Genomic DNA, 18478 nt, shown 5'->3' with positions numbered 1-18478 from the left:
TGTACTTTATCACTCTCACTTATTTCTCATGTTATTGGAATGTTACATGAAATGAAAGTACATGACTTGGTGTCGTTTGGACGAGTATCCAACGACCATGCTTGTTATCATTGAACTCAACCTCATTGGTAGTTGATTGAATCGAGCCGGCGAGGGTTTGGTCGTGACAATTAATGACCCTTGGGGAAAGTTAAATGGAATCTTGTAGTATGAGAGACTCTCGATTCCGGTATACTCGAGTAATACCACAGTGCAAGTGTTTGGAGTTCGGGCCCGGTAAGGGTATGTTGGGTGGAAGGAATGGAAGTAAAGTGGAGCCTACGGTTGGTTACTCTTAAACATTGACGGATGGTCAATCAGATCCGATCAAAAATGCAAACGAGTAAAAGGGCTCTTGAGAGCCGCCCGTATCCTTTTATCACTACCATTAATGTGTGCCTTTGTTTACTTTTGATGTATTGAAATGAAAAGCTTGATGCTTATATGAACTTGGTTGCTTGAGTGGTATTATCTCACTGGGCGTAAGCTCACCCTATTCCTTTTGTTTTCCTTACGGGAAAATAAATACTTTTGGACTGCAATTGATAGTTGGTTGCTGAATTGAGCTAGTTGGACATATTTTTTGTATAATTCATTGATTGAAACCCTAAATGTACTTTTGGGTCCATTTCCCTTTTGATTTGGCAAACCGTACTTGTATCCACTTTTGAATCACTTTGGTATGCCACTTTGGATTGTATCTGCTAAATTTCAACATGTAAATATTTTCTTGATGTTTGGTTGGGGTTTCGACGGGTCGGATACTTATTTGCGCGTGTTTGTAAATTCCGGAACGAATTAGATCGCTCTAAACTGAACCGTTAGTTCTGGCGAGAGTTGGGCAGGCAGTCCGCTAACCCCTTTGGTTCGCCTTAGGGGAAGGTGGGGCTGTCACAGAGTGGGTCTCCTTGGGGAGCTCCTGTGCTATTTGTGAAGAAAAAGGACGGTGGTTTGAGAATGTGTATCGATTATCGGGACCTGAATAATATTACAGTGAAAAATAAGTATCCACTGCCCCACGTAGATGAGTTGTTTGATCAGTTGCAGGGAAGGGTGGTTTTCTCGAAACTAGATCTCCGCCAAGGATATTACCAGTTATTAATCAGGAAGGAAGACATTCCGAAAATCGCCTTCAACTCGAGAAATGGGCATTACGAGTTCGCAGTTATGCCCTTTGGATTAACCAATGCTCCTGCCGCCTTCATGAATTTAATGCATAGGATTTTTAAGCCCTACCTGGATCGATTTGTAGTAGTCTTCATCGAAGATATTCTGGTCTATTCCAAGACGCGTGAAGAGCATGAGCAGTACTTGAGGGTTGTTTTACAAACCCTAAGAGACCATCAACTGTACGCCAAGTTCAGCAAGTGCGAATTTTGGCTGGAGAAAATTACTTTTCTGGGACACGTAATTTCTCAAGAGGGTATTTCAATTGACCCGGCAAAAGTGGAAGCTGTGACTAATTGAAAGAGGCCAGAAAATCCGACCGAGGTCCGCAATTTTCTAGGACTGGCTGGATATTATCGACGTTTTATCAAGGACTTTTCCAAACTGGCCGGTCCCTTAACTGACTTGACAAAGAAACATGGTCGATTCATTTGGAATGCCCAAAGTGAGACAAGTTTTCAAGAATTAAAGAAAAGATTGACCATGGCTCCAGTGTTAGTCTTACCAAACGGGGTGGACGGATTTGTTGTGTATACGGACGCGTCACGAGAAGGCCTGGGTTGTGTATTAATGCAAAACCGTAATGTGATCTCTTTTGCCTCTAGGAAGTTGAAACTTCACGAGCAGAATTACCCGACGCAAGATCTGGAGCTAGCTGCCGTTGTTTTTGCTCTTAAAAAGTGGAGGCACTACCTATATGAGGTAACCTTCGAGGTTTACTCCAATTATAAAAGCCTGAGGTACCTCTTCTCACAGAAGGAATTAAACATGAGGCAGCGACGGTGGATGGAATTTCTGGAGGATTACGACTGAACCATCAACTACCATCCAGGAAAGACGAACGTAGTGGCCGATGCTTTGAGTCGCAAGGCGCAAGTAGCAGGGTTACTGATCTAAGAATGGAAATTGTTATACTCCGACTGTGAGTGGAAACCCTGCCTTGGGAGCCAGAAGGTGATTTTTGGCAATATTAAAGTGACTTCCATCTTATTGGAACGGATTAAAGAAGCGCAAAAAGAGGATGTGATGGTACGGAAGTGGGGAGAGAAAGTGAAAAAAGGGGAGACGACTGATTTCAATTTCAGTCCTGAGGGTATTTTAAAATACCGGAACCGAATAGTGATGCCGAAGGATGAGTCATTGAAAACAGAAATTTTGGCGGAAGCTCATCGGTCCAAGTATACAATCCATCCGAGTAGCAGCAAGATGTATCAGGACCTGAAAGGAACCTATTGGTGGGATAATATGAAGAAGGAAATCGCTCTATACGTGCAAAAATGTCTTGTTTGCCAACAGGTTAAAGCGGAGCATCAAAAACCATCGGGCTTGTTGCAGTCCCTTGAGATACTCGAGTGGAAGTGGGAAAACATCACCATGGACTTCATCTCAGGTTTGCCGCGAACGCAAAGAGGGCACGATGCCGTGTGTGTGATCGTCGATCGATTAACCAAATCAGCCCATTTCTTGCCAGTAAACATGAAGTACTCCATGGACAATTGGCCCAACTGTACATGGATGAGATCGTAAAGCTACACGGTATTCCTATGAGCATCGTCTCCGATAGAGATCCCCGGTTCGTATCTCGATTTTGGCAGAAGTTCCAAGAAACCCTGGGGACGAAACTCAACTTGAGCACGACCTATTACCCTCAGACGGATGGACAATCGGAGCGAACCATCCAAACTCTCGAGGACATGCTACGAACTTGTATTCTGGATTTTGGAGGCCACTGGGGTCAACACATGACCTTAGTAGAGTTTGCATACAACAACAGCTACCATTCGTCGATTCAAATGGCTCCATACGAGGCACTATATGGACGAAAATGTCGGTCACCAATTTACTGGGATGAAGTTGGCGAGAGAAAGGCATTAGATCCAACCACTATTCCATGGATGGAGGAGGCTCGAGAAAAGGTGAAGTTGATACGACAACGACTCCAAACCGCTCAAAGCCGACAAAAGAGCTACGCAGATAATCAAAGAAAAGACTTGGAGTTCGAAATTGGAGACTGTGTTTTCCTCAAGGTTACACCATTACGGAGCGTCATGGCGGGTAAAGGAAAGAAGCTCCAACCGAGATTCGTTGGACCCTACAAGATCCTCCAGAGGGTAGGAACGGTAGCGTATCGATTAGAGCTGCCTTCCAGTCTCTCTAGAATTCACGACGTCTTCCACGTTTCGATGCTCAAGAAGTACTATCCCGACCCATCCCATATCTTACAACCAGAGGAGATCAACGTAGACGAATCGCTTGCTTACGAAGAAAAACCTGCCCAAGTGCTTGACCGGAAAGTCAAAGAGCTAAGAAACAAGCAGATTCCGTTGGTTAAGATACTGTGGAGAAACCATGGGGTAGAGGAAGCTACTTGGGAGATGGAAGAGGAAATGCGAAAGAAATACCCTGAACTTTTCGTGAGTTAAGGTGAGAAATTTCGAGGGCGAAATTCTTTTAAGGGGGAGAGTGTGTGAGAACCCGTAATTTTTTTTTCATTTTTAGGTTTTATTCGGGTTAATGGCTTGTTTTCTGCATTTTCTTTATTAGGAAAATTTTTTAGATAATTTTTATGAGTAGATATAGGTTTTAGATGATTTTTCTAGTATCGAATAGGTTTTGAGAAATTAAGAGCGTATACCGGATGTGGGACCCACTAGGGCGAAAAGTTCGGAAAAATTCGGCCAGTTAGGTTAAGTTTTGGATATTGGATTTAATTTACCGGGTGTTAAGAGATAAGTAGAGGTTGCAATTTGGATTGGTGTGAGAGGAAACAAAGTGATAGACATGTATTAAATAAAGTTACAAGTGTCACTTGCCTATTGGATTGACTTGTGTGACTACTATTCCATGTTTTACCATTTGACTAAATAAATCAAAAACTTACCAAAAATTCCCCATTTTCTTCTTCCTCTTGGCCGGCTACTTCAAGGAAAAAAGAAAGGGAAAAGCTCTCCAAGTTTTGCTTCAATCTTGCTCCAATCTACCAAATCAACCATTGAATCTTGTTTTTGCTCCATAGAAAACCTTAAGTGAGTGATAGTGAGGTGTTTTGTGGAGTTGTTTGGAAAGCTAAGGTGACTAGTTGCTCTCTCTCTTGTGTTGCTAAGGTAAGTTGTGAAGGACCCCTCTCCTCCCTCTAATGATGCTTAATTCATGATTGGTGGTAATATAAGATGCACTTTTATGGAGTATATCTTGATTTTTGGTTGAATTGGTGAAGTTTTGTAATTATTGGGAATTTTTATGTATTCATATGAATATGATTATGTGGTCATGTATGATGATTGTAAATGATATTTAAGGAAGTTAGAAGGTGGAAAAAGTGATTAATTGCAAGCAATTTCTGTTTTGGAAGAAATTTGGAAAGTTAGGGTTTTATGATTGTACATTCTGCCCGGTACAGTAGCTCATAGTTAGAGGCCGAATTGGCCTTGTGTTAAAACATGAAAGTTGTAGGGAATGATATTTTAGAGATGCCTGCAAAATTTCAGGTCAATCGGAGTAGCGTAACTTGAGAAAAGATGGAATTACCCTTGCTGCCCTGGTTTTACCCAAATTTGATAGTTGCGTCTGTAATTGGTTAATTTGGTTGGGAATGCTTCCGAATTGGTTGTTGAGGTCTTCTGATGAAATGCAGCCTTGTATCTTAGCTTTCGGAAGGCTTTGGAATTTCTAGATTTGGACTTAGGTAGGCTGACTTATGATGTTTGAACCAGAATGCGTTCTGTGAATCTGTTTTTCCGGTTCTGGTGTAGTATCTTGCATTTTTGACCTGGTTACACTCGAAACTGGATAGAGTGACCTTCTTCAACATTGTAGACCTATCTCTTAGCTTCGAAACGGTGGATCTTGTACCTTCATCCGATAATCGTAGTGCCATTGGTACCAAAACCGTAAAATGATGTCAAAAACTGTTTTTTTCGGGTTAACGCTTAACTCCATTTCCGGATTTTTCTGGTTTTCTCTAATGCTTATGTATGCTTATGGAATCCTATTTTGGTCGTATTTGGAACTGGTTTATGACTCGTTATCGAGTCTCATTGTACTTGTTTGCATATTTTAGGGCGTGACGGTGGTTCACGACGCTCCTTTGACGGAGGTGCATGAAATATCATTTTCAAGCTTGGTGAGTGTACTACTCACTTGTGTGTTACTATATGGCTTTGATACTTGAACTTGATGAGTTAAATGTTTATTGCACCATCGATATTGATTGAAATGAGGGTGTACTTTATCACTCTCACTTATTTCTCATGTTATTGGAATGTTACATGAAATGAAAGTACATGACTTGGTGTCGTTTGGACGAGTATCCAACGACCATGCTTGTTATCATTGAGCTCAACCCCATTGGTAGTTGATTGAATCGAGCCGGCGAGGGTTTGGTCGTGACAATTAATGAGCCTTGGGGAAAGTTATATGGAATCTTGTAGTATGAGAGACTCTCGATTCCGGTATACTCGAGTAATACCACATTGCAAGTGTTTGGAGTTCGGGCCCGGTAGGGGTATGTTGGGTGGAAGGAATGGAAGCAAAGTGGAGCCTACGGTTGGTTACTCTTAAACATTGATGGAGGGTCAATGAGATCCGATCAAGAATGCAAACGAGGAAAATGGCTCTTGAGAGCCGCCCGTATCCTTTTATCACCACCATTAATGTGTGCCTTTGTTTACTTTTGATGTATTGAAATGAAAAGCTTGATGCTTATATGAACTTGGTTGCTTGAGTGGTATTATCTCATTGGGCGTAAGCTCACCCTATTCCTTTTGTTTTCCTTACAGGAAAATAAATATTTTTGGACTGCAATTGATAGTTGGTTGCCGAATTGAGCTAGTTGGACATATTTTTGTATAGCTCCTTGATTGAAACCCTAAATGTACTTTTGGGGCCGTTTCTCTTTTGATTTGGCAAACCATACATGTATCCACTTTTGAATACGTTTGTATGCCATTTTGGATTGTATATGCTGAATTTCAACATGTAACTATTTGCTTGATGTTTGGTTGGGTTTTGACGTGTCGGTTACTATTCATGGCCGACTCCGGTTTCGATTTTTTTTTATTTTGCCCTTTTGACTTGTTTACGCGCGTTGTATGTTCCGAAACGTATTAGATCGCTCTAAACTGAACCGTTAGTTCTGGCGAGAGTTGGGCAGGCAGTCCGCTAACCCCTTTGGTTCGCCTTAGGGGAAGGTGGGGCTGTCACAGAGAAAGATTAGAAAAATCTGATCTCTCTCTCGTGAGAGAGTTGAAGGAGAGTTTTAGTTAGAGAGTTTTTTCTAAAGAGAAGAAAGATAGAAGAAGGATGGCCTAAGATATTTTAGGTCAAAATGTTACTGATATTATAAAAGATGAAGTTGAACAATAAAAAATCACCAATTCACTGTGACAAATGGTTACAATGAGCTCAAATTTATTGAAATATCTTGATTCATTGTGCAATTTGAAAATAAACAAATCAGTTATGATTTTAAGTTCATTATAATATACATCTAAATTTATACTTAGACTTAGGTATGCTAACTTCTCCTTATTGTTTATTTGTATGTTAATCAATCCAATAACACTGCAAAACATGAAACTAACAATGAAGTTTGTGCGCAAAATTTACTTTTCTTTTCTTTTGTTATGATACTAAACCGATATTTATGCTAGTTACCTTTATATTCCTTCAAATGTTCTTGGTTCTGCTACATAGGGAAAGTCTTCAAGAGTACTCTATACAGCTCAAAAGTCTTGCCTTGAAGATTCTCAACCTAATAGCAAAAGCATTAGGAATGAAGCATGAAGAAATTGAAGTGCTTTTAGAAGAAGGGTTGCAATCCATGAGGCTCACTTACTATCCTCCATGTCCTCAACCTGAGCTAGTCACAGGCCTCTGCCATCACTCTGATCTTGTTAGCCTCACCATTTTACTTCAAATCAACGATGTACAAGGTCTCCAAATCAAGGAAAATGAAGCTTGGGTTCCTGTTCTTCCACTTCCTAATGCTTTTACAGTCAACGTTGGTGATATCCTAGAGGTAAGGATTCGTATAAATATAAGGCTTTATTGTGAATTGCCCCATTAACAAGTACATGCTTTTCAATTTGCTCCATCGTTGTTTGTTCTAAGGGTCAGTCACACTCTGTTCTGCTAAGTTTTGGGGGTAGGCACGCTTTTGACTTTACTATTACGAGCCTTAAAATTGTACACTTGGCCCCTTGAAAACTAGTCAAAGATATAAATATTAACGTCATAAGAAAAAAAGTGAGTGTAAGGATGTTAATGCCCTTTCATTTCTGAAATGATTAATAATTTATCATTATTGCCATTTTGTTGCTAAAAATTTTATATCTTCTCTACGGTATCTAATATACAAAAAATCAAATTAATAAAACCAAAAAAAGCTTTTTCAATTTAATATCCTAAAAGTCTTTTCAAATTCATGTTGAATTAAAGTTCTTTTATCTTATACATTGTTTTCAATTTATTGGACGTTAAATCTAATAGTAATAATAAATAATGTAGTAATAAAAAAATAATATAGTAATAACAATAAATAAAGTTGGCAAAATTTTGAAATCATGCTATAATATTAAGCTTGTTACTACTTAACAGCGTAATATTTTATTCTTTTAGTTTATGTAAATTGTTAGAAGAATATTTTTGTTATATTTTGTTTGTCAGATTAGTCAACTATGAATTACTTAACTAAATTTTTAATAAGGACTAATATATATTACATCTAGACTAAGAGGAGAATAAATAGAGATTAAATAAAAAAAATTAATAGAGATTAAATAAATAGAGATTAATATATATTTCTTCACCAGTAAAAGGGCATTAATAGTAAACTATATATAATTCCATCAACAAAAGAGCAATATTGTCATAACACTCAATTTTCTTGACAAAGTTAAGATTTCAAACATTGACAAAGGTAAGATTTCAAACATTCACTAGATTTCTGGTGGTGTGAGGTGCATATTTTTAAGGTTTAAGGTGGTAAAGTACGAGTACCTCCAAATCCAAAGCTCAGGGGAACAAAGTGGTGAATAAGCTTTGTTTTGATTGGATCTGTCCTCTCCCTAGACTTCCAATATTTACATTTTTTTTCCAACATTAATGTGCCACAACACTCCTATAAAAGCCCAAATTGTCGTATGGAATGCACTAACTCTCCGACTACAATTAGCTTACGTACCAAATTTTTAGTAACTTAGTCATCAGAATCTTTTGCTAAGCTGTGATTGATAAAGCTATCAGAACTTCCAGTGTCCACCAGTACGTTCACTATTACACTTCTCATAACCTGTTGTAGAGTAATGGTCTTTCTTTTGAGCCCAGAAGACAAATTATGAAATGACATGTCTACCACAACCCCAAGATTATCTGCAAACTCAATTTCCTCCTCTTCGTCTTCTGCCATCAGATGCAGCTGCTTCATTTTACTTTGATGTCCTGCTCCAAATTTGTTGGCACACTTGAAACAAAGATTATTATTCCTCTGGCATTGGATGGTGAAATTTTCTATATGATGTTAGGACTAGAATCCTGATTAGCAGAAGCTCCTTTTTCAACTCGATAATGAGGGAGCCTATAGCTATTAGTTCCAATACCATGGCCAGTTTTGATTTTATATAATTCAAATCTGGAGTCCACATTCTGCCTACCCCCTTGTCTAATCTGTCTACGTCAAATGCTACTATTAAAATCTCAGGTTTGAACATCTTGACTGTGCCTAATTTCTTCTCTAATCCCGCTAATGAAACTGGAGACAGAATATCGTTCAATAAGTCTTATTACTCCTGAGGAGCATCAAAGTTTTCAACTGTTCAAACTTCTCTTGGTATTCTTCTAAATTACCAATCTATTGCGACTTATTGAATTGTTCCAAATTTCCTCTGTCAACAAATGTGTGCACGATAGTTCTTTAATTCCTTCCAAGACAAACTAGCTAGGTTTTTCAATCTTGACCCCCAGAAACTAGTTATCTGTTATTCCCTCATAATACATTCCAATCATATTCATTCTATTTTCATCAAAAAAATTTGTAAAACAAGAATAATTTATGGCATTTTCTGACTCATTCCCTGAAATTATCCCCAAAGAACATAGGTAATTCAACCTTAAGAGTAACTGGGAAAAGGAATCCTACTCCAGTTCTCCTTAGTAGTCGCTCCAGGCTCATTGGTGGACAGCAACTTCTGTTGCTTCTAGGAGGTGGGAATCCCACAATTTTCTTATTCGCATATCACTTTCTGATTGTCTTTACAAGACATCACCATCGTAGTGGAGCTGAATTTCTGATGCACATTATGAATCGTGGACTCCATCTTCTTGCCATTACTTTCCCACTCATCTTTAAAATGTTGCTGGAAATTATTCATGGAGTCTAACTGCTGCTAAAAATTTCCTATGGAAGCCAGAGCCTTGTTCAACCTTGCTTCTGTTTCTTGACCTGCTCCTTCAAAGACTTAAAACAAGTAGTTTCAGCCATGATCAGGGGGTATTCAAGCAGCCAGAGTCAACCGCTTCATACCAACAACTATCAGGGACTCAAACATTGGAGTCCAAATTAAGTATTGATTTGGGAGAAAAATGAACTAGAGAAGGAAAGAATTAGTTCAAGAATGAGGAATGATCAGAACGAGAGAAGAAGAAAGAGATGCAGAGGGAAAGATTGACTATAAGAAAGGAATGACTACCAAACTCCTTTCCTAACTAGTTTCACTAACCGAAGGAAATTAAACCAAGCTATCTTAGTATTTAGTTTCCTAATTCTTCTAATATCTTGTTTTGGTGTCTTGTTTGTTTAGTTTTCATATTAGTTTAGGAATTAGTTTCCTTCATTTCTTTCTTGAGCCCGTTCCGTTTGTTTGTTTATAAATATTTCGCTGCCATGCTATTTCTTCGAGTGTGTGATTTGTTTTGATTATTTATCCTATGAGCTATTTTCCTACAAAGTATTAGAGGTCTGGACTTTGATTCTAGGGCTTGTTCATGAAATTGAAGCATGGATTAATGTTATTCATCACGTTGTGATGTTTTTATTTTTTATGGTAAAAATGATTTTGACATTTGGTGTTGGATGATGAAAAAAAATTTCAAGCTATTGGAATTTGGGATTTTGTCTAAAAGGGGTTCACGAAACCTATAGAAGGTACGAATTATTAAGCAGTTTAAGAGTTAGAGAAGAATAAATAGTTATATTGTAAGGCATTCCAATATCTCAACACCCAAGTCCAATTGCATGTAGCCAAAAAATTTATAGATGTAAATACAGCAACAGAGGTTTGGAAAATTTTGATGAATTTCTATGGTCATGGTGGAGAAGAATTTTGTGATGAGGTCGGAGAATTTTTTTTTTTTTTTTTTGATGAGTCAAAGAAAGAAGAAATTGCAGAAATTATGGGTACACATGAAGATGAAAAATTTGTGGCCGAAAAAGAAATTTCACATGTGGTTGAGAAAGAAAGTGAAGTCGTTGGTGCTATGGAAAATGTAACTAAAGATTGTGATAAGAGAGAAATTTTTTGATTTCATTGTGGTTGATGAATTTTTTGAAGCGAAGTATGCGATTGTTAAAATTGATGCAATTGTTAGTGTGAAAAAATTAAAGGAAAAATATGGTGATGTTAAAAACATTGGAGGTGGCAACTATGATTTTCTAGTGTTGGGAAATTTTCTTGGTGACGTGGAGTAATGAATGGAGTTTGGATGAACATGTTTAACTTTTTTGACACAAGTGATCAAGGTAAGAAATTGTTCAAAAAGTATAAGTTTCGACCACTGTTACGTGTAAAGATGAAACTAAAAATCAATCATAAGTTGGAGTTAAATGTTGTGTCTACTGCAACTGAGTTTTTCATAGAGATTCAAGTTTGAAATGACATTGGAGGTGAGCACAATAACGAGCATGGTTTAAGGAAGGCAATAAAGGAAATTAAATCCAACTATCTTAGTATTTAGTTTTCTAATTCTTCTAGTTTCTTGTTTCGGTGTCTTGTTTGTTTAGTTCCCATATTGGTTTAGGAGATTTCAAATCAGTTCCAAATAAGTTTCGGTTTATAATTGTATTTGTTTAATAAGTTTATGTAAGTCCCAAACACAACCAAGAGGGGGGGTGAATTGGGTTGATTAAAATCTTAACCAAATTTATGCACTTTTTCTTTAATAAAAATTTACCTTCTTTTCTAGTAAAGATCAACCAAGTAGATTAGAAGACAATAGCAATATTGATCAGAAAAACAAGTATAGATAAGCAATGAGAATTTTATTAAACAAAAAGTAAAATAGGAAATCAAACCAATTTTCTACCAAGCTTTCCTCAAACTTGAAGACCAATCACAAGGTTGAGCAACTTCTCTTTGATGAAAGATGATCAACTAGATGTACAATGGAGGGAGCACTTCCTCCTTGCCCTAAGCCTCACTTAGTCAAGCTAAGAAGTTTTACAAACACTCAGATAACCCTCAACAAAGCTACACTAAAGAAACTTTCAACCACAAGAGAAAAGCTCACCAGAAGTTCACACTCCTTAGAAAACAAATCTAACTTTGGAGACTATTTTCTAGCTAAAATATCTCTTGAGATCTTGTAGACCAAGTGTGCAAAAGTCCCTATCTGACTTAGAGTCGTTTGTATTTGAAGGGAACCAAAAATGGGCTTCATTAATACTTCCAACGGCTAGAAGGCATATGAAGAGTCAGCTAGCCGTTGGGGCTGTCGGACGTCCGATGGAGTATTCATCGTCCGAACACATCGTCCGAAAAACAGTCAAGTTGTTGTTCGGACGTCCGATGGAATTTTATCGTCCGAGCTTCAGTGTCCGAACGACGTCCAGAGAGTTATCAAATCTTCGAAGAATTTTTAGGACGTCCGATGATATCTTCGACAGAGTCTTGGCAGAGAGTCATCAAAACTTTGTGGAATTTTTAGGACGTCCGACATGATCGATGTGCGTCCGACAGAGACTCCTTCCTGATGTTCTTCATCCCTTCGGACGTCCGACAGTTTCCTTTCGGACGTCCGACATGAGTGTCCTGTTTTTGCTTCTTCTTTTTGGTTGATTTGCAATTCATGACATTTTAGTACCTGATTCTTTGATAGGCAAAAACACTTATATTTGAAGAAGGTTAGATAGACATTTCAAAGAACTTTTGTGATCATCAAAACCAAGAATAACAGTTTAGCAATGCATAAATACTACTAGAGTAGTAGATTATTACTTGAAAATTTGAATCGAGTTTTGAGAGTTATTTTGAGGGAAAGTCTCATAGTTTAGATTTGTAAGTTGTTGTAAGTGAAAAGTTACAATTTGATATTGCTATGATTGAGTTTTGAGTTAATAAATAGTTAAATGTTTGTTTGTATATTTATTCTCCTTCTCTTCCCACATACTTTTATATGTGTTAAAATTGATTTTGTTTCTTATTTGTGCCCTATTATCAAAAAAAAAAAAAAAATCTTCCCTACTTATCTAAATGGGGCCAATGGGTGATAGAAAAGGCCCATGGCCTAGGTTGGCCACCTCTAGGGGTGTCAATGGGTTGGGTTTGGATCCGAACTCGGCTCAGACCCGATAATTTTTTCCGAATATGGGTTGAGAAATAATTCCGATACCCGGATCTGTTTACTCTAACAAAAAATAGGTTGGATACGGAATATAGGATTCCGACCCAGACCCAAACAATATATTAATAATTATAAAATATAAATATTTCTAAATACATTCTTTTACCAAATTAATAATTTAGTAATGATTTTGTAGATTGATTTGTGGTTAGTTTTGTATTGACTATTGTGTTATTTGTGATTTAGTTTTGTAATTTGATTTGTTTAATTTTGGAGATGGATTTATGATTGGTTTTGGATTTAATTTTGAAATGTTTAAATTTGGATTTTTTTTTTTTCCGAATAGACCTAGATTCGACCCACAGCCCGTCGAACCCGATTCCAAAACTCTAAGATCAAGACCCGTTGGGTATACAGGTCGGGTCTGAATTTACTACATAAAAACGGGTTGGGTTCAGAATTTTCAGTTTCGATCAAAACCCCGACCCGTTGACAACGACCCGTTGACAAGCCTAACCACCTCCATTGCACTTGGGAGGGGTACCTGCCTAAGGTCTGTCTAAGTGGCAGGGTCTATGTAACAATTTGTGATAGCGAGGGTTTTCACTCACAAACAAAAAAAATAGAAGAGATTAAAAAAAAAACTCTTGCCAAGTCAGCATACTACATGTCTTTTGACTTAAGCCATTATTAAAATCACGAAAATGATGTCCAATGATTCATTCAACTTTTTTTTTTTTTGAGGGTAATGACATTCAACTTGAATATCCCATCTATGTGGCAATACGAAAAGACAATTTCAGTTCCCAATCTTAGTTTAATTTAGCCCAAAATGCAACGAAGCCCTATTATGATATATTTCTAATACACTTGTCCAACCTCATCCAGTCCATGGACCAAATGAGCTAGACCTTTGAAGTATCACTTCTAAGAGCATTATCTCTTCGTGTGTTTTTCATCTATGTCTTTAAACTTGGACCGGACCTGTTGGTTCGATCGATCGAACCGAAAATCGGCCAAGTGTCTAGTCTGAGTAATCCTAAAAAATCGAATAGATAGCAATTCGGTCAAATCAAGTCAAAAATCGGATTTGACTGAGTTTGACCAAAAAAACTGGAAGAATCTATTGGTGTCAAAGTTTTTTTTTTTTTTTTTGAAAAAGTTAAAGCATTTTCAGTATTATGTTTTGACCCCTAGGTTGTTAAAAATTATTAATATATCTCAAATATTTCATACTTTATAAATATTGTCCTAAAGTTTGGTGTTATTTTTCAATTAAGTCCATAATTTTAATTCTAAACTTGTTAATGTTCATTAAATAATATAAATTACTACTTGATCATTCTAATTTCTTTGTATTTTCTTGTTAAATATATTTGAAACATCAAATATATATGAATATACATTTATTAATATTAACATGTGCTTAAGTATTTTACACACAATATTTAAATTTTTAAATAATTTTTATTTATGACGTTACTTGATTTAACCCCGATCGAACCCATTAACCCCTGACTCCTGAATTCGACCGAGTTGATACTCAGTCCGAGTCTAAAAAATAGCTTTTCATGTGTTGACATCCACATGATGGCATCTATTTGTGGGATTACATGGCGTTAAAAACAATTGAAGGTTTCCTATAGTTATTGATCCAATTGAATTAGTGAGGAGAAAATGTATTACTTGGTCTTGTGTGGACTTTGGAGCAAAATATTGAATTTTACCCTTTTATGCTTGCTCGCATGCGCATTCACACATACACACACATTTATTTATAAACACACTAGCCTCTCTCTTTTACCCTTTTATGCCTGCTGGCACGTACACATGCACATACACATGTTCGCATGAGTATTGAGTACGCAAAGAGAGAGATTGGTATATACTATTGCTTTGTATAAGGCATGAGAGTGGGAAGGGACAACTTTTAGCAAACGCAAAAGAATTGTTATGTTTCTAAAGATTGTAGCCTTTGTGTGTAGAAAAAAAAAAGCCTTTGTGTGTAGAATTAGTACTTGTAATTGACTTGAACTATTGATGCCAGTTAAGTAACTATCCATTCGCTATTGTCATTCGGAAATTAGTTTACAATTATCCCTTTTTCCTCAAAACAAAAAATTCCTACATGAAAATCTTTTGAAAGTTACAAACAAGTGCATTATGTCTTATACGAAGTATGGATACTAAACTATTGAACAACAGGTAATCTGTCTAGCTTATTTACAATAATAGTTAGACTTACAAACCTTTTGCTTTGGTATGAAAGCAATTCTTGATTATTTTGTGTCGTCAACTTGGCAGATTATAACCAATGGAGCTTACAAGAGTGTGGAGCATCGAGCAATTGTAAACTCACAAAAGGAAAGACTTTCTATTGCTACGTTTACTTTCCCAAAATTGGATGGTGATCTAGGTCCAGCACCAAGTCTCATCACTCCTGAAAATCTAGCAAAGTTTAGCAGAGTCCTCATGGTGGACTATTTGAAAAGACTATTTTCTCGTCAATTAGATGGGAAATCATATATCGATACCATGCGAATTTAAGCGAAGATAATGTCTACTATGTTGTAGGTGTGAATGAAAGATGTGGTTATGTATATGCTCCTTAAAAAAACTGTTGTTTGGTGGTTATCTGATCTTTGTTGGATAAAATAACTAATCACCGTCATAAAAAACAATTATCAATTTGTTGGAGTCTCTCTAAGCAAGATCTTGTTTGCCTATTCGTTTTTTCTCTTTTAGTTTCTTTTTCCTCTGTTAATTATGCAAAGACATATTAGTTCAATTTTCCAGTCCAATCGCTTCATTTCTTTGCACACAATAAAATACTAGTTCGTTTCCTCTGAGTCATTTTCCCCAAGAAATGAGAGCGCTTTCCAATCTGATGCTATCTAACGGCCAAACTGATTTTTTTTTTGAGCAAATAATAAAGATTTTATTTGATTACTGTGTACACATGGGCAATCATCCCTCATCATACTACTATAGCTACAGTCCACTACAGTATTCAAAACAACTAATCTATCAAGCATTTCCAGTCCACTCCCCATTCCAATGTAGGGAATCTTTTCTTACGTCGCAACCATAAAATAAATGCAGATCTTGGCACAAATCCTTTTCCCCAAACTAGTTTTGCCCAAGTCTTCTTCTCTCTTGAGCCGCTAAGAAGCTTTATGGCAGCTTTTGTATGGAATACACCAAATAAACATCCCTCCAACACAATCTGATCCTCAAACCCCACCAAAGGTTCAAAACACGCAAGTGTAACTTCCTTTAGCCTCCTCACTGCAGCTATAATTTCTGATACAGAAACATTTGGTTTGCATCCAAAACTGTAAAGTAAGTTGCCTGTTAAGTGTCTATACAATGGCCCAAGGGGATGCCATGCATCAAACCAGAAATTGGTGTTAGTCGCATTCTCAACAATGTGTCTAATAAGAGGTTGAGCACAATCTCTAATCTGCAAAATGTTCCTCCAAACCTTCAAAGACCATAAAGATTTGTTCCTTAACGCCTAGAAGTATTTTGATTTTTTTCCAAGACAATAAATGAACTGATTTTATATTTAAAACCTTCAACAACTTTTTCACTATCAACCACAAGACTTGACCATAATTTTATCTAAATCGACACGCATAAGATTAACTTAAAGCAATGACTAGGAATTAATGAAAATAAATATCGAAAAATGTGAATGTACCATCACCTATAGGTTCGATGATGTACAACCACCTAACAAAACAAAAGGTTAAATAATCAAAGCCCCTAACTTTTAGTGTAATTTGCACTTTTTCCTTAAGGTTATCTTAATTTTTTGCACTTTGCCACTTCTGGTAATGTAATTACTAATTTTACCAGTACTTCCATCTTTCTACACGTATAGCAATTCAAAGGGGTTAGAATAGTTGGCTTGCGGTTCTAATACTTTCAATTATTGTCGAGGTCTCAACCAATAAGGTAGTATCTGTTCATGCCTCTGATGTATACGAGTCATTTTAGAAGCAAAACAACTCCCGGAATAAAGCCAACCTATGGGTAATAATGTTAAATTTAAAATTCTATCCTAAAACCAATCGATTTATAGTTGAAGTGCAAAATTCCAAACGACATATTAATTGTATATACGTAGTCTGGGAAAAGTCTCAAATTGGATAGAGCAATTGCAATTGATGGTTTAAATAGTTTTAGTATGAACATTCACTACATGAGATTGATTATGAGACACAATTTTTAATAAGTGATAAAACTTGCTGTATTATTAGATACGTTGTTAATATTTGTATTTCGTTGTCTTAATGGTTAAATATATGTGTTAGTAGTTACATTTTGTAGTAAAATTGACACTGATATTTTGTGACTGGCTGGGCACTGATGTGCTCTCTTTAGGCTGATGTTGTCTACTTTAATAATGAACAATCGCAAGCTCATCTGCGTAGCAAAGTGTGTGGATCCTATTTTGTAAGTCATCAATTTTTGGAGATGGACTGATCCAATCACCCATTTTGCAACAATTTTGATACAAATTGGTAAAGGAATACATCACTCCAGACAACCTCTCAATGTTATCAACAATTTTGTAGAAACATTTATAACCGTTGCTGGTGCTTTCTCTGAGATTACTTTTTCAGATGACCAATACCAAAGAAATTCCATCAACAATTTTGTAGAAACATTTATAACCGTAGCTGGTGCTTTCTCTGAGATTACTTTTTCAGATGACCAATACCAAAGAAATTCCATTTAGTTGTACTAAACAAGCTTATTATTCAAGTGTCACCGATATTGAAAGTGAATGATAAGCTCTTTTTCAGTCGGGAGAAAACTCGATAAACAAATCAAATCGTCAGCCATGGTGGATTGTGTTGCGCATGATTCATGAAAGGAGTTAGCTATAACAAAAACACTAGCCTTGTCGTAAAACAAATCAGAAAATTTGCACCTCTGAATGAGCCTTCAGCTCCCCATTTGTTTTTCTCAGATTTTAATTTATTTAATTGATCAAAATATCATTAATGCTTTTTGTTTGGATTGAAGCTAAAAATATTGTTTTATTAGTTAAGTTTAGTTTCTAAAAGCAGAATAGTCCAAATGTGACATATCAAAAATAGGAAAGAGTGCCAATAATTGTGAAATGTAAATTTCAATTTTTTTAATTAATCTTACCCAAGTAGCATATGATCAGGTTTGAGGTTGGTTAATTTACCAAAAATTAGAACAAACAATTAAACGTTATGAACATAATATTAAGGAAATTTTCCAAAATTCCTTTAGTCTTTTATTAACCTTAACAAAAGTAAGTATGTTTGTCCAAGAACTATAACATATCAATAAGGAAATATCTTTCAAATATCTAACTATATAAAGTGTGATTTGAATTTGTGGTGCTAAAATTTTGTGTAATCGTTTACATTATCGTTAAAAATTTCAAAAAGTAAAACCAATTTTTAGTAACATAGCTTTTATAGCTAAATATGAGTTATATTATTTAAACACATGACACATATAAAGTGTGCCTTGATCACGAATTGATATCAATTGCAAAAGATAGGGTCAGAACTGATTATTGTGTAACATAGGCAACCAAATCAATTTGAAACCCAAATTTAATGAATTAAAATGTCCATTTATGGAGCATGTATGAACGCAGGGCAGGGACGGTTGATATCCTGAATAGTGTAACATTTTTAAACTGTTTGTAATACTATGTTAACTT

The 18478-nt window shown here is 36.3% G+C and overlaps 1 pseudogene across 1 annotated transcript in view; it reads left to right on the top strand.

The window, feature by feature from the left end:
- Positions 1-15403, top strand: part of LOC113710125 (oxoglutarate-dependent flavonoid 7-O-demethylase 1-like) — a 104642-nt pseudogene extending 89239 nt beyond the window's left edge. The window contains exons 7-8 of the transcript XR_011821297.1: positions 6901-7225; positions 15067-15403. The product of XR_011821297.1 is annotated as an oxoglutarate-dependent flavonoid 7-O-demethylase 1-like (transcript). The remainder of the gene's footprint in view (positions 1-6900; positions 7226-15066) is intronic.
- The last annotated feature ends 3075 nt before the right edge of the window (positions 15404-18478 follow it).

The sequence above is a fragment of the Coffea arabica genome, chromosome 9e (assembly GCF_036785885.1).
Source record: "Coffea arabica cultivar ET-39 chromosome 9e, Coffea Arabica ET-39 HiFi, whole genome shotgun sequence".
NCBI lineage: Eukaryota > Viridiplantae > Streptophyta > Magnoliopsida > Gentianales > Rubiaceae > Coffea > Coffea arabica.
This window is presented reverse-complemented; position numbering and strand designations above follow the sequence as displayed.